The 16,589-nt window shown below is 40.5% G+C and overlaps 1 long non-coding RNA gene across 1 annotated transcript in view; it reads right to left on the bottom strand.

Annotated features, from left to right (window-relative positions):
* Positions 1-14,428: 14,428 nt before the first annotated feature.
* The window catches only part of LOC121872137, a 39,697-nt gene continuing 37,536 nt past the window's right edge, over positions 14,429-16,589 (bottom strand). Inside the window, exon 4 of the long non-coding RNA XR_006090043.1 lies at positions 14,429-16,408. This is a non-coding gene — a long non-coding RNA (uncharacterized LOC121872137). The remainder of the gene's footprint in view (positions 16,409-16,589) is intronic.

Genomic DNA, 16,589 nt, shown 5'->3' with positions numbered 1-16,589 from the left:
TCTTCCACTCTAATCACCTAAAGCTTCACCATGACCTGACTCTCGCTAATTCCATTCAATAACGCATCAAAGCGCCCACTAAAATTACTTCATCAATGTTCACTGGACAGATTTATTTCCCTGTCAGATTTGCGACCAGAGACATGACACAAAACTTAATAATTTTTGACATGATTCCTCCTGATTACTATACACAATTACACGTAAGAAGAGGAAAAAAACGACTAATTATCCAAGTTATGCAAAGTAAGAAGTGAGGATTTTCGACACTATTACTGGTACTACTTTGAGTTTGAGTCTCTCTTCTTTCGTTCTTTCAACAAACACTGTCTTCCTGCAGGCCGAGATAATCCTCTGTCTAATACACTAATTAATGATGTCGCCTGAGATGATATACTGAAGGAGTTTGTTAAGGCCGCCGAGATAATGAAAGGTTCGTGTGTCTTGTCGCAGCTGCCGTCACTAATGAACGAAAAACCTCAGAGACGGATTTACAAACCGGAAATAACGGGGAAAACAAAACCGTAATTAATAGACACAATGAAACCTGGACAGTGAAGAAGTAGGCCTACATTAGTGACGGCCTATTCCGAGAGGTTTGTTGGCCTATGTGTGATATAGTTTAAAGACAGATTCCCTCTATATAAGCTGTTGTCACGTACGAGGTGAAGGTGTCGTCGAAAGTCAGAAGCCATTTGAGTCATAGGACACAGAAGACTACCAATATCCTTATATCCTTCACTGACTCATCCTCCACTGACTCATCCTCCACTGACTCATCCTCCACTGACTCATCCTTCACTGACTCATCCTCCACTGACTCACCCTCCACTGACTCATCCTCCACTGACTCACCCTCCACTGACTCACCCTTCACTGACTCATCCTCCACTGACTCATCCTCCACTGACTCATCCTCCACTGACTCACCCTTCACTGACTCACCCTTCACTGACTCACCCTTCACTGACTCACCCTTCACTGACTCATCCTCCACTGACTCATCCTTCACTGACTCACCCTCCACTGACTCACCCTCCACTGACTCATCCTCCACTGACTCACCCTCCACTGACTCACCCTTCACTGACTCATCCTCCACTGACTCATCCTCCACTGACTCATCCTCCACTGACTCACCCTTCACTGACTCACCCTTCACTGACTCACCCTTCACTGACTCACCCTTCACTGACTCATCCTCCACTGACTCATCCTTCACTGACTCACCCTAAACCGCTGACTCCCAATAATTAACAACTGTGCCAAATAAATGAGTCGTCATATTAACCTGCACTGAGATAATACTAGTGATAACAGAACCATCTCAAAAGTCTTACTCACTCCGCCTATCAACACAAGTCACTAAAACTGTCCACAGGTAAATAAAACATAACTCATTTTTTTACAACTCACTTCTCTCCACTAAATGATTATGATAATTAAGAGCTACTAACGTTGCCATTAACATAAAACACAGGTGTACTAAAAAATAAATCTATGAGTCATTCTTTTAACATCAAATACAGAAGACAAATCAAAAGGAACTTAATTAAAAAAGAAAAGTCCAGTGAATGAGAGAAAGTGCTTCCCTCCTGTCACCTAATCCTTGCCTCTCACTCGCTTTGTAATTTCAGGGTTTCAGCTTATTTCTTTCAGGCTTAGGATCTGAAGGAAGTATAATGTGTACCGGCCATCAGGATTAAGACTTAATTAAGAAACAGTCCGGAAAAAAAACTCAAAACACCATCATCATCATAATCATCTTAGTGCGTCTCGTGGCTCTACGTTTAACGACTCATTAACGAGAGAGAGAGAGAGAGAGAGAGAGAGAGAGAGAGTTAAGGTTAATTAAGACACCTAACATTTAGTGGATGTTAATGAAGACTTGTATATACATTTTACAACAGACGGTGGTGTGAGGTCGGGAGATCACTCCGTATACAAGCCCGGAGGGAGAACGGGGAGGACATAGCCAGCGGTGATGAGGAAGGGTCTGGAGTGATGATGAGAAAGGTGATGATAGGTAGAGATGATGAGGATGGTGATGGTGATGATGGTGATGATGGGGATGATGATGGTGATGGTGATGATGATGGTGATGGTGATGATGATGATGATGGTGATGATGATGGAAGCAAAGATATTGTAAAGGTAATGAAGCTTGTGTATTGGATGAGGTAAAGGAGAGGAGGAGTGTCATGGAGAGGACGAGTGTCAGGAGGAGTGTCAGGAGGAGTGTCAGGGACAAGAGGAGTGTCAGAAAGAGAATCAGTGTCATGAAGAGGAGCAATAGCTATGGTGAAATAATTCTCAACAATAGTTAAAAATAATGTTACTTTTTAAACCAATAAAACTTTACAAACTCTCATTAATCAGAGAAAATGCGGGAAAAAACCCACGAGTATACCATCGGGTGTGACTCCTACTAATTGTCCTGAGCATGAAGAAGGATGTGGGGCGGCGACTCGTCTTCCGGCTAAAGAGATAATGAGCATCATCTATCACCCCCAACAGCATAATCAGGTGTCAGCTCCCTCCCCCTAGAACAGGTGACAACAACAGGTATATATATGACACCTGTGATTTTGTTTTTGTACCTGGTCGTTTGGCAGGTGAGATGGTTCATTAACTTCGGCAGGTGATATGGTTCATTAACTTTGGCAGGTGAGATGGTTCATTAACTTTGGCAGGTGAGATGGTTCATTAACTTTGGCAGGTGAGATGGTTCATTAACTTTGGCAGGTGAGATGGTTCATTAACTTTGGCAGGTGAGATGGTTCAGGTGTGTAGTATATATTTAGTGATGAAGGGAGAGTTGAAAGTATGTAAAGAAAGTCGATAAACAAGGCAGAGGTGGTAGAAAAGTTTCATTAGAGGTGGACAGGTGGAAGGAAGGGATTCATGTTATGTATGTTGGCAATACTCGCTTATTGTCTTTGGTGACAATACCTAAATTGTGTTCTATCCTACACTGACAGTTACCTCGTGCCTACTCCACCGCCAGCCTCGTCTCTTGCAGCTTATGATTTAGCAAGTCTCTCTCTCTCTCTCTCTCTCACTGCCGTCTTGGACACACTCGTGGGAGTCATCTAATTACCTGTGTGGCTAAAATGTCAGGGAACATGTGGCGGGTGAGTGGATGATCATGTGGCGGGTGAGTGGATGATCATGTGGCGGGTGAGTGGATGATCATGTGGCGGGTGAGTGGATGATCATGTGGCGGGTGAGTGGATGATCATGTGGCGGGTGAGTGGATGATCATGTGGCGGGTGAGTGGATACTGCCTCACTCAATCAAGGTTCCAGCCATGATCTCCTCCACCTAGTTAGTATTTTATCTGTCTTCCGTGTCACCAGTGGTATCTATCCATTTTTATAATTACGTTTTAGCAGTAACGAGATATAGTTAACATAACTCCATTAAAACAACAACATTACCATATTTGAAAAGAGAAAAGATGATTTTTAACTGAATGAGAAACTTCACTTAATATTTTGCCTCTTGGTCTGCATTTGCACCTTATCATCACCTGTACTAAGAGATATAATCAATTAATCATACACCTGCTTTGTAGAAGTAAATAATTCTCAAGTATACATAACGACCACAAAAAAAAACTACATGGTTTACTGTAGCAATTTGTAAATGACTTTGATGTATTCAACCGATTCTGAATGCTGTTAAGATAATATTAAGGGATAATATTAAGCTTTGATCGAGTTATATCATTAGGTTCTCTCCCTGGCTAAAACACAACACTATGAATGAGTGAAAAATATGATAGGATACTTAACAAATTGACCCACTACAATGGCTTTACAACGACATACACAAACACGTATGTAATTTCGATCTGCCATGACTATTTTTATATAAAGAGAATATCCAAACACTTTTTTACATCATTTCGACAAATAAATATTGATTCATTATAATCATATTACACGGAAATACACACGCTCCATTTATATCATGATGGTGTTAAATTATACGTTTCGTAATTCTCGTAAAAAAAAAACATGTGTGTGTATTACCTTGTTTCACCTAACACAATCTACTCTATCACAGCGCCAACCATAGCCAGAGTGACTGTCGACTGTAAAGTGATGTGAGTGTGGCAGTCACCAGTCACTGTAAGTCAGTATGGACGCTGGGTAGTGGCAGACACACTGGTCGTATGGCAGTATTGGTCCCGTGATGAAGCCAGAGAGTGTGTAGTAAAGGTTGAGCTGTATATGTTGCCATCACACTGCTGACCAGACTTTAGCTAGTCCACCAATCATCTCATCAGATCCTCACTACTCCACCAATCATGTACTGTCACGTCACACTAGACCCTCCCTACTCCACCAAACATCACATCAGACCCTCCCTACTCCATCAAACATCACATAAGACCCTCCCTACTCCACCAAACATCACATCAGACCCTCCCTACTCCACCAAACATCACATCAGACTCTCCCTACTCCACCAATCATCACATCAGACCCTCCCTACTCCACCAAACATCACACCACTCTCCCTACTCCACCAGGAAAAGTTTTAGCGCTGTTTTCCCTGACTGGATTATCGTTCAAACGCGTTCATCTTGATTTAATGACAAATTGAAACTCGTAACTCGACGCAGTAAACACGCAAAGTAAAACACTGCAGCAAGCATCTCTCTCTCCCCCTCAACCATGAGTGCAGTTGTTTGTTGGTGAATAATATTTTGATGATATTTCGGTCTTTTTGGTGTAATCCTTCTCTGCTCTGTTGTTGTTGTGTGTGGGGGAGGGAGGGGAGAAGGGGGAGGGGGGGAAGGGAGAGGGTAAGAGAGGAGAAGGGGGATGGGAGGAGGAAGGGGGGGAGAAGGTGGGGGAGGGAAGGGGAAGGTGGGGGAGGGGGGGAGGTGGAAGGTGGAGGGAAGGAAAGGGGGAAGGTGGAGGAGGGAGGGGAGGGGAGGAGGGGAAGGAGAGGTAGAAGCAACGGAGGTGGGGTAAACATGTCTGCTTATGATAACAAATCAATAATTTTACACCTTATACTGTAAAAGAATTGCATCAGAACCCTCCCCCAAAAAAAAAAAATAATAATGAATGAATAAATAAATAAATAAATAAAATAAGTAAATAATAAAAATAAAAATCCAGCAGCATAGTTCTAGCCGTTCATGATCAGAGGTTTCATGTTCACGTGTCGGTCGCTTAGTTACATATCTCTGCTTATCAGTATTTTTTCCCAGTGAGATACTTTACTCAGTAGCTGGACCAGATAATAAAGACACGATAACTACACTTTGTCACTTGGTCATTAGTTTACTGTATTACATAATTATTATCAGTCTACTTTGTCTCATTTGATCTTGACGCCAATTAAAAATAAGTAAATGTCGTCAAAAACTTAACTACTGAACCCTGATATCATATAAATACATGATATATAAGACTCATTAATGGTATAATATATAATAGAGTGATATATTTTGATATATTTCGAGTATTATTGTATTATAGTATTTATATAACACATCTTAGCTTCAATATAAACAATGCATAACACTACTACACGTCATGTCTGAGTTCCCGAAACGTCCGCAAGATGGCGTTGACTTTGTTTATGTAGACGTCGTGTTCTCTGTGCCGCCTCCCACAAGGTTCTCTCTGACGCCACACTTGTTTATATCATGCGAGTAATCTATTGGTGAGCGCAGGGACTATTATCAATACTATTCTCAGCTCGTACTTATCTCGCTCTGTTGCTATTTTTGTCATACCAATCACCTTCTTTCAAATGCAAATCAATTTCCGTTACTTGTTGCTTTTTGTAACTGAATGTGAACTGGTTGTTAATTCAGTAAATCTCTTGTTAGGTCAGGTGTTGTGGAGGGTGAGGGTGGGAGGGTGGGGGTGAGGGGGTGAGGGTGAGAAGGTGGGAAGGGGAGGGTGGAAGGGAGAGAGTGAGCGGGTGAAGGTGAGAGGGGGTGAGGGTGTGGGACGGTAAGGGTGGGAGGGATGAGGGTGGGAGGTGAGGGTGTGGGAGGTTAAGGGTGGGAGGGTGAGGGTGGGAGGGTAAGGGTAGGATACAGTACAGTATATGCAGTCATCCTTCCGCCCCACAAACAAACAGGTAAATTACTGCCATACAGGTTAATGAGGTACGGTGCATGGCAGAGACCGCAACACAACAACAACATCAAACTTACACCAGAAACAAAAATACGTTACAAGCGCAATATAATTCGTGGGCCTAACCTAACCTAACCTAACCTGACCTGACCTGACCTGACCTGACCTGACCTAACCTAACCTGACCTGACCTAACATGATATTTTCTTTGTTCGTGTAATAAATGAAACAGCATGGAAAGTTTATATATGGAGTCAATCGCAGGTAGAGGACTGTGTGTGTGTGTGTGTGTGTAAACAACCTTCTCTCAGCCGCCTCATGACCAATATCAGGGCGGTCAATTGCTCACCTCTCAGCCATGGGTCAGGTTCATGCATTCATACATGTCTAGTTTCTGGTTTTCAATTTATTCTCCACTAATGGAAGTGTCTCGATAAACGGCTCAACCATTAATTTAGAATTGAACTGGCCACGTTCAAACAAACATATACACATGGGGCATATACAGTACACACAAATACACAAAACGCTTATTTTTAATCCTGTATATGTAACCTGATGGTACAGTCTCACCCAAAAGTTAGTTAACTCTCCCAGCCAACTACTGCTGCACTGCCTGCTTCAGATGTTTGAAACTCTCAGTATGAACCAACACATGAAACCGATACGAATGAATCTAAAGGTTCGAAGTAACTGACTCAAGTTCATACATCTCTAGCAGGCAGTGCAGCAATACAGTAGCTGGCTGGGAATGAAAATCCTGTCGCCTCTCTTCCTGAACCACGAACCCCCAAGATTCAGACTCGTGAATCCGAAGCATTTGTGGACAGAATAGTGCATGAGTCTCTATTGCTTAGGATTTACGAGTCTGAATCTCAGGGGTTTGTGAAGCAGCAGCAGAGGCGCCAGGAGTTTTATTCACGTCTGTACGTCCACATGCACAGTCTCACGACACTCACTCAGCCACAAGCAGAAGAACAACCCAAATCTAGATTAATATAGTAAAATCTTATGATGAATTTGTATTACATGTTTGTCATTTTTCTCTCCCGATCATTGTAGTTGATATTTCTGGAAGTTTTCTCCTCAGTCATAAAACACACTCCATGTTGGTCAGAAATTACACCTCCGTAATGCTGGTTCTCGACAGTTACTGAGCACGGAATAAGTTCAACACGCGATGTACATTAACCTGCCGACACGCAAAGCTTCACCCGTAAAGACTTATGCGACCATCTAAAATTTTATTTGTATATATGTCAGAAGTTTTGTCCATTATATATATTGACAGGTGAACTAACACAAGTTTTACATTACGTTAAGAGTATTATAGACGATCCAGAGTCAATATAATGTGGTACAGCTCACAGGTGAAGAATAAGGCGGCAGGTGTTAGTGGAGGTCTAACACACACTGCTCACATATCCAAGGACGTCAACATTTCAACTTTTATGAAGGAAGACAAAATCAGTGTGAGACGGAGACAAAGAGCTGGTCCAAACTAGCAAGGAACTTTCCACTAACCTAATATCCAGATGATACTTGCACGACGAACGTGTTGGGTGAGGTGCAGTAATAATAAACATTCATTATACTTGACTGTGACGCATGTAATTAAAACCAAAGTTCATCAAGCGTTATTAATCTGTCTGTTTAATTAATATGGACTAAGTATGTTAGATGATAATCTTCAGCAAAATATGATAAATCCTGCCTAGGGTTTAGTTTCACTTATTAATCTTACGTAATTTGCTTGGCACGCCACATGCCCATTTGTCACGGGTATATGAGACTTGCATGAAGGCCTATAATTAGTTTGTCCTCTCATGCATATAAATGTCACTAATTAGTCTGCCAGTCAATTATAATTCAACAGTCATTAATCCTCACAGTATCCTGACCGAGTATATCCTACCTGGTATTGCGGCCAGGCTGATACTGTATCCTAGCCTGATAATGTGTCTCTGCCTGACTCTCCCTATCCTATCTGAAGTGAATCGGGCAACAGAAGACAAAACACGGAAGCCTTACCCAATACACACTCCCACTTCAAAATATACACTGCCGCCTACACTGACGACCACTAAAACATTCCCCACTCTGTTGGTGGCGGGGAACAATAATTAATACCACCTATTAATAGAAAATCATTATAGGTTCAGTAACTATAGTCGTGTTAGATAATATTCACCTTTACTCCCTTTACCTGGGGCCCAAGTGACACTGTTTAATTACATAGACCAAAAAATATATTTAACGTCGGGTTCCTTAATTCGGTAATTCCTGTAATGCTGTAATTAACTGTACACAATAGAAAGCCGATTACTCTTGATGAACCCACACAATACAGCGAATCTAATTGTGTTAAAAGGACCCGGTTTTATTGGAATTGAATCCCGTTCACACCCATCGTTGTGATGTGTCGAAACTCATTTAATTGAGACTCGATCAAAACAAATGATCCTGAATGGCGGGGATTCTTTATATTTACATTAATCCAAATTACAGAGATCCAATATTTAGACTTTGCTGTGATGCCGAGTTATATACACGTGGCCGAGTTAGCACCAATTAATGCATACACCCTTGCCAACACAGTCAAATGTTAAGCAAAATTAGGTGGGATTATATACAGTGGAATACCAATGACTTGTTTTTCGAACCAATGTGAATCAAAACTAAATTACATGTACGTTTATAATAGTTTGTTGTGTACGTGTGTGTGTGTGTGTGTGTGTGTATTTAGTTTTTTGCTCGATTGTCTATATGATTTTTGCGTTTGTTCATATTGAGTGAATGTGTTTTATGCTTTTTCATCGGTGTGTGTGTGTGTGTGTGTGTGTGTGTTTGTGTGTGTGTGTGTGTGTGTGTGTGTGTGAAACAATGCCTACATTACCACACATTAACTACCACTAAGTCATTAAGCTATATATACGATAATGGTGATTTACATGGTTCCTCGGACACACACTCACACAATCATCCGCACACACAAACACCCACACACAAACACCCACACACAAACACCCACTCACAAACACCCACTCACAAACACCCACATGGACACACCCGCACACAAACACCCACATGGACACACCCACTCACAAACACCCACATGGACACACCCACACACAAACACCCACACACAAATACCCACACGGACACACCCAAAATTATTTAAATAAATCCCCCAGAATTAGTTAATTTTCTTTCTAAATGATTTCATAAACAAAATAATTAGATCAAATAGATTAATAATTATCAAAAATAACTCTGTACATTTCCATCATATTTCCCAAATAAAAGAATATTCATGAAAAACGAATCCTATGCTTATTTAGTTCCTCTATTAATTAAAACAATTCATAGTCAAATAAAACATTTTAATACCAGGACAAAAATTTAACACAAATAGTGATTTTTTAAAACCCATATATATGGACCGGGTCTATATGACGTAGTGAGGCTTATAAATGTATCCCTGTTTGACTATATGAATGGATCGTTTTATTATTCTACGTATTAAAAAAAATAGTAAAAATTGTGTTTATTTCTTTATTCCTCTTTCAGTTTCTTCGTTTGACCTCGTTGTGTGTTTTGGATAACTAGTAAATTAGGTGACCTGCCCACCACTGCCTCTCTGACGTCATACTCCCCAGGGACAGTCAGGCGCCACTCCTCTGTCTGTCCTCACTAATGGTATATAAACTAACTAGACATCCTCTCAAAACCACCACTGACTCCTGGCCCACGACACGAGACACACTATCACTATTTCTTAAGGTTTTTTTTTCAAAGAGAATCATTGTATTTGTGAGGCTATGACCTTATAATGACGTCTGGCCGCTTCTAGGTCAGTCAACATATGCAACAGAAAAAGTCAGGTCACGCTACCTTCCCTCATGACCTTACATAAATCTGTATCTGGGAAGTGATTTATGATTTTCAACACGATAAAATTGTCTTTATAACACCGATGTTTATCTGACTCCCTAAAAGAATGTGTTTCATTTTGCGTGTGTGGTCACTAGTCGGCCGTGGTTTGTGGGTAGATTAAGGATTTTAGAATTGCCTTTGATTCTCAGTTAAATAATCTATTCAAAAGCCTTCACATCGCTGACTACTGCCACGAAACGATTAACAGTCATGCCATAATACCAGTAATTCACAAAGACTCCAATAGGAAAATTAATACACGCGTGAATTTATAATTAAAACGGGAATTATTATGAAGGATTTTCAAGAGTTCAGGAATCCTATGAAAAATGCCAGTTGAGTCTATTATCTGTAGGACGAAGGACAGGAACACGTAGGACAGGTTATGCTGGTGTGATTATCAAGTTGCTTCAATATCCAGGTTCTTTATAGTCAAGACCACTATGTATACACCCCTAGAAGAGGTCAGGTGGGGACTCCTCAACTCACATCATCACTCATTATATCACGTTAATATCCACTTCAACAACAAAGGTCTTCAACTGTGTATTTCAGATTAGTAAATACACTAATTATCAAGAGGTCTAAATTAAGAGAGATATATCACTCCTGTCAGCCTTCCCTCCTCTGGTATCCCCTCCCCAGACGCTAATGACCCGTCGTTCACAACCTCTCCCTCCCTTCACGTGTCTTGGCGTCTGTTGTCATTCTATCGTATAAACCTTCCTGGCCTTATCGTAGCTTTTCCTTTTCCTTTCTCTTACTGGAGTCTCACACTTACTTACCCTGGTTATGGGGTTAAGTTATCATGCTCAAGGAGTTAAGTTATATTCAAGGGGTTAAATTGTCGTATTCAGGGGGTTAAGTTGTCGTATTCAGTGGGTAAAGTAAAGTTAGGTGAGGTAGGTTAGATGAGGTTAGGCTCTAATAAGTTCTGTACATTGTCGTTTCGATTTTGTTACCATCATCCAAACATCCCCTGTAAATTTTCCGCAATTCCATAAACCCTTCTGGCACTAACCGTCTCCTCCCCATTTACCGACACAAGTTCCGGAAAAAGATTCTTTAACACGAAGGAAAAGTTTAATAAGAGGATAGGAAAATGGATCTGGGGACTGATGTTCAAATGTTGGCTCGACAAACACAAGATTGGACGGAACCACAGAGATAATGGATTACTGGAGTGAGTAATGAAAGAGGGAGCTCAAGTTCCTCTTCCTCCTCGTCCTCAAATCATCGCCATCCTGGTCGCAGTTCCCTCACAATCACCTCCATTTTCCAACACACTTCAACCACGTCACAGCCTCCACCACCACCATCATTCGTCACTTCTCATTTATCTGTCCTCTCTAGGTATTATTTTTAATGGGGGGTAATTTATTCATGGGGAGATAATGACCTGTGATATATTAACTCTAACCTGCTCATAAGACACGAATAAACAACAGCTTTTAAGGGAGATGGTCACCTAAGTACTTGTTAACAGGGTCCTTACTCTGTTGAATACAATCATCTGGTGTTAGTCAAATAAACTACTAAAACTAGCGGCCCGTAGTGAAGGGGTTAAAGAAGCCAATATGACTGAATCAAAGATCATCTGCCACTTAATATAACACAAGACGACCTTACCTGCTGTAGTAGACAAGGCGATGTTACGTCATAAAGCCGCCGGGTGGGATGACAAGTCCGCGCACCAAATATGGCCAACCAGCAGTTTATTTCGTCTCACCGGTGATTACACTTAAGCTAATCTGCCTCTCTACTAATTTAAAGCTCTTCATTGTTCAACATACTTGTAAACTAACACGTCACTCTTATTGATATTTTCTTCTCGCTTCCCTCACCATATACTGTACAAGGTGTCCCAGACAAATGTTTAAGTTTAAGAAATAGTCTTAATCCCCGGCGATGTTGCTGCCACACTCTCACTTTTGTGACTGACTGTAATTAGCAGTTGTAGTCGTTCGTGAAGCGTTACAATTTTCAGTGTATTGGAAAATAAGTATTTTCAAGACACGTTAAGGTGGCGGCAGCAGGATTCATGATGTTGCGAGAAAAGTGTTATATTTAAAATATAACACATAAATGGTGACATATTTCTATTTGTTCGTTACTTAAGACTTCTTTAGTATTATTAAATCATTATTCAGGATCTTCTTTGACCAGCCAACCGCCGCCACCTTTAAAGAAACCTCACGACGCATCCATTGCCTTTTCTTCAGCTTTAGCAGACACTTCACTTGGTTCAGCAATTGAAGAACCATAGCACAATCCTGCAAGGCCTCAACTGTAGTAACGGGATCGTCTAGACGCTTTGTTGTTATTTTCTTTGCGTTGGGCAGACGCGCCAATAAAATATCACAGTGTGACGCAAAACGTCTCTTTGTTTTGCTGGCCGTGTTTGCCAAACAAGTTTGGAGGAAAGTGCCCAGTGTGCCGCCGCCTTTGATCATCTTCTTATGTTTGAAGTAGATAATTGAGTAAGAATCTGAGCAATGTTCTAAAATTTGATAAAACAATATGATAATAATAAATTGTGTTTAAACATAAAAGTTATTTATAAAACGCCAAACATCACGGCATTAACTATGGGTAATATTCAAATTTTACAATTTGTCACAAAGAAAAAATAATGTATTCATTATCTAACATCAACATATTCAAGCAGTTACAAAAATACTGACGTATTATCTGAGTATAGTTATTTGCACCGTACCTGCCGTAATCTTATTTACATGAATCCTTATAAGACTGATCAGTTTACGGTCTCGGTAAAAAATAAAAGAATTCCTGAAACAAACAACAGAAAATATAACCTAAAATATTTAAGCTAATAAGAGAATCGATATAAATAAATCCTCAGATGATTTTCAATACAAAATTTTAATTCACTGTTTCGAGGTCTCATTCCGTGTGGTCATTCATTCTCGTGGTCTTGTGGAGGAGTAGGAGGTGGAGGAAGAAAAGGTGGAAGAGAAGGTGGAGGAGGAGAAAGAGGAAGAGGAGGCAGCTGTGAGACTGACAGCCAGGTGTGTGAATGTCAGACACAATAACGTAATAATTATTCATTGAATCAGACTAGAATTAATATCTCCTCTAGTGTGACTTTTATAACTAGAAGGTCGTTACTACAGGTTAATGACCATGAAATGACGCTCGTTAAACGCGTATCATCCATGATTTATTTCAGGTTTCCATTACACATCTTGTTTATGATCCGAAAATAAGGACCTCTGCATTGAAACGTTTACTTTAGTGATTTAATTATTTTTTTTACAATTATTTACCACTTTTGTTATTATTTACAATTAATCTCAAATTTTCCTTTTATTTTACTCCTGTGCGACTCTTTAACACATGTGACGTAATAATTCCTTAGTTAAGAGAGGTTATAAACTTATTTAAGAATTAGTCATTAACCCGAACTTACAGAAAAAACCCTCAAGAGCGACAAATATAAATCAGTCAAGTCAGAATAGGTGGAGGTTGATTTTAATAGCTGGAAAAATATCCTTCGAAGGTGAATTAAGAAGAAAAACTTGAAAATACATGAAAATAAACACAGGTGAAATACAAACGAGAACAGACAAGTTAAATTGGGAGAGACAGCGTACCAGACAGGTGAAAGACAGCCGAGGAGATAGGGGAGAGACAGGCAAGTAAACAGGTGAGAGACAGCCGAAGAGACAGGTGAGAGACAGGTAGACAGATACAGCAGCGTAGGAGACAGACGACACACACACTTCATGCTCCACAATCCCACAACTGCTCCACTAATCTCCTCGTGTTGGCACTGTGTGTGTGGTGAAGGTAAAGGCTTCTAACGGTGCTGGTACTATGTAAAGGAGAATTTAGATGGAAAGTACAGAATATTAATAGATCCTTGTTTTGTGGGAGGTGAATGAAGAGGTAAATGTTGACGCGTGTGTGTGTGTGTGTGTGTGTGTGTGTGTGTGTGTGTGTGTGTGTGTGTGTGTGTGTGTGTGTGTGTGTGTGTGTGTGTGTGTGGATGCGTAAATATTTGGAGCTATCAAACTTTTTTTAATTCCTAATCAGTAATACATTTTTATGGGAGTATAACAATAGCTACAGCTGGACTCATAATAATATAGGTCTTATAATTATCATCCATCACTTTTCTCTGGATATAAAACACTGTCCACCGAGACTAATATTTTGGCAAGCAATTATCATTTTAGGATATATACTTTTTTTAATGGCACATAAAACAGGCATTATATTTCCCTTTCATTTTATGTCTGGCAAAATTAAGGACGGACACACACACACACACACACAGACGGACACACAGACACACACACACACACACACACACAGACGGACACACAGACACAAACACACAGACACACACACACACACACACACACACACACGTCTCCCCCACCACCATAACCAAACACACACAGGATCTACTCACTATGCACACACAAGATGTCTTTATCCCCAGACAGAGACGTGACCACGCATCACGTCCCAGGTGTGAGGACTAATATGTTACACTGAGGGAGACCAACACGTACCATCACCTCCTCAAGACAACACCACCAGCAGTATTGACCCAGCGGACTCAAGGCTCAGAATAGCTCCATATGATGCTGGTATGTTGATTTTATAAGCAGTAGTTAGTGTTGCGGAGGAAATGTTAATGTAGTGCGTGTAGTAACGAGTAGAAGTTATTGTATCAGTGTTTATGTGATTTGTAAGAGAGAGATATGGACTTGCTCGATCACATCCCAGTAACATAATGACTCGCCTTATTGTACCTGTTCGAAAAAAATGGTCTTATTGGCGTTAAGACTTCAACTTTCACAGATTAATTCGGGATTATTTTTTTTCCGTTTATTTTCATTGTTGTTTCAAATATTTTTTTGGGAGTAAGCGTCTGTAAAATACTATAATTTTGATGTGTCGAGCAGAAATTAACATATTTTCGTATGTGTTTTTATTCATTCATTCTCTCTCTCTCTCTCTCTCTCTCTCTCTCTCTTTCATTTATCCTCTCACACTTCAGTTCCTCGTTTGTTCTTTTGTAATATACATATATAACCGAATCAAATCTAGGTTGCATAGTCAGAACGGGAAACAAAAATCATAATACTTGCATGAAATGTAGATGACAGCATCATTCATCTCCCCCCCAGAGCAACACTAAAGTAGTCATCATGGTAATGTGTAATATATATCATGATGCTGTAGAGGTGGAGGACGGAGACGGTGACGCAGGAGGAGACGGTGACGGAGGACGGAGACAGGAGGAGACGGTGACGCTCCTCTCCAAAAGGTGGATTAATTATCACTACAATAACAAAATTACCTCAACTACCTCCAAATTCTGTACATTACCAGGTATATATATTACGAATTTTTTATGTAGTTTAAAATCACCTTACATAACCACGTCAGTATTATATCACCTTACATAACCACGTCAGTATTATATCACCTTACATAACCACGTCAGTATTATATCACCTTACATAACCACGTCAGTATTATATCACCTTACATAATCACGTCAGTATTATATCACCTTACATAACCACGTCAGTATTATATCATCTTACATAACCACGTCAGTATTATATCATCTTCCATAACCACGTCAGTATTATATCACCTTACATAACCACGTCAGTATTATATCACCTTACAACCACGTCAGTATTATATCATCTTACATAACCACGTCACATGTTCAATCCAGTGGTCTCTTTCACCCCCAGATTGGCCAGTGGCGTTTCAGTGTCTCTCATCCACCGCCATAATTTTTCAGGACGAGTGAGTTTTAGTACAGATGTTTGAATAAAGGTGGAAATTGAAATACCTCCTCATCTGTTATGTAAAGGAAACATGACTTGGGGGACAAAAAAAAACACTAAAAAAATACAATCTTTCGTCTCTAACATTACTTCCAGCCCGTTGGCCCGTATGACTTAAGGATATTTTGGGGGGGTTGGGTTAGGTTAGGTTGGGTTGGGTTGGGTTGGGTTGGGTTAGGTATCTTAATTCATCAATAGGAAGGTAAAAGAGATTACCAATGATGTGTAATAATCTGTTTGATGACCTCAGGACGGAGAGGGTTACAAGATAGTCCTGGCTTCAGTTGATGTCCGGAGTGGGCACGTGACGTTATACTGAGTGGGCGTGAGTGTGGGAGGGGGGTGGGGGTGGGGGGGGGCTAAGAAGTTGGTTGAGAAGTCTGCTCAGTCTGATGATGGAGTTTGGTGAGTCGTAGTGTTCCTCCCGTCAAAGCCTCGTTGAGTCAGTCTGCCGTGGAGGTTGGTGAGAGGCGGAACACTCTCACCCCAGCACACAGGCAGTCGAATGCGGTTGTTGTTCTGTAATATATAACAAAGAAATGTCTCAATGTCTCTTCATTTACCAAAGTATACAATTCATTTAATAGTTTATATAAGCCTTGAAACACAACTCACTCACATAAGAAGATAATATTGCTGACTCGAATGTTTACACGAATGACATCACAATGACAAAAGACAACATGGGTTAAGTTCACAG

Source organism: Homarus americanus, unplaced genomic scaffold (genome assembly GCF_018991925.1).
Source record: "Homarus americanus isolate GMGI-L3 unplaced genomic scaffold, GMGI_Hamer_2.0 scaffold22069, whole genome shotgun sequence".
NCBI classification, from domain to species: Eukaryota; Metazoa; Arthropoda; class Malacostraca; order Decapoda; family Nephropidae; genus Homarus; species Homarus americanus.
The sequence above is the reverse complement of the archived record's forward strand: the minus strand, read 5'-3'. Positions and strand labels throughout refer to the sequence as shown.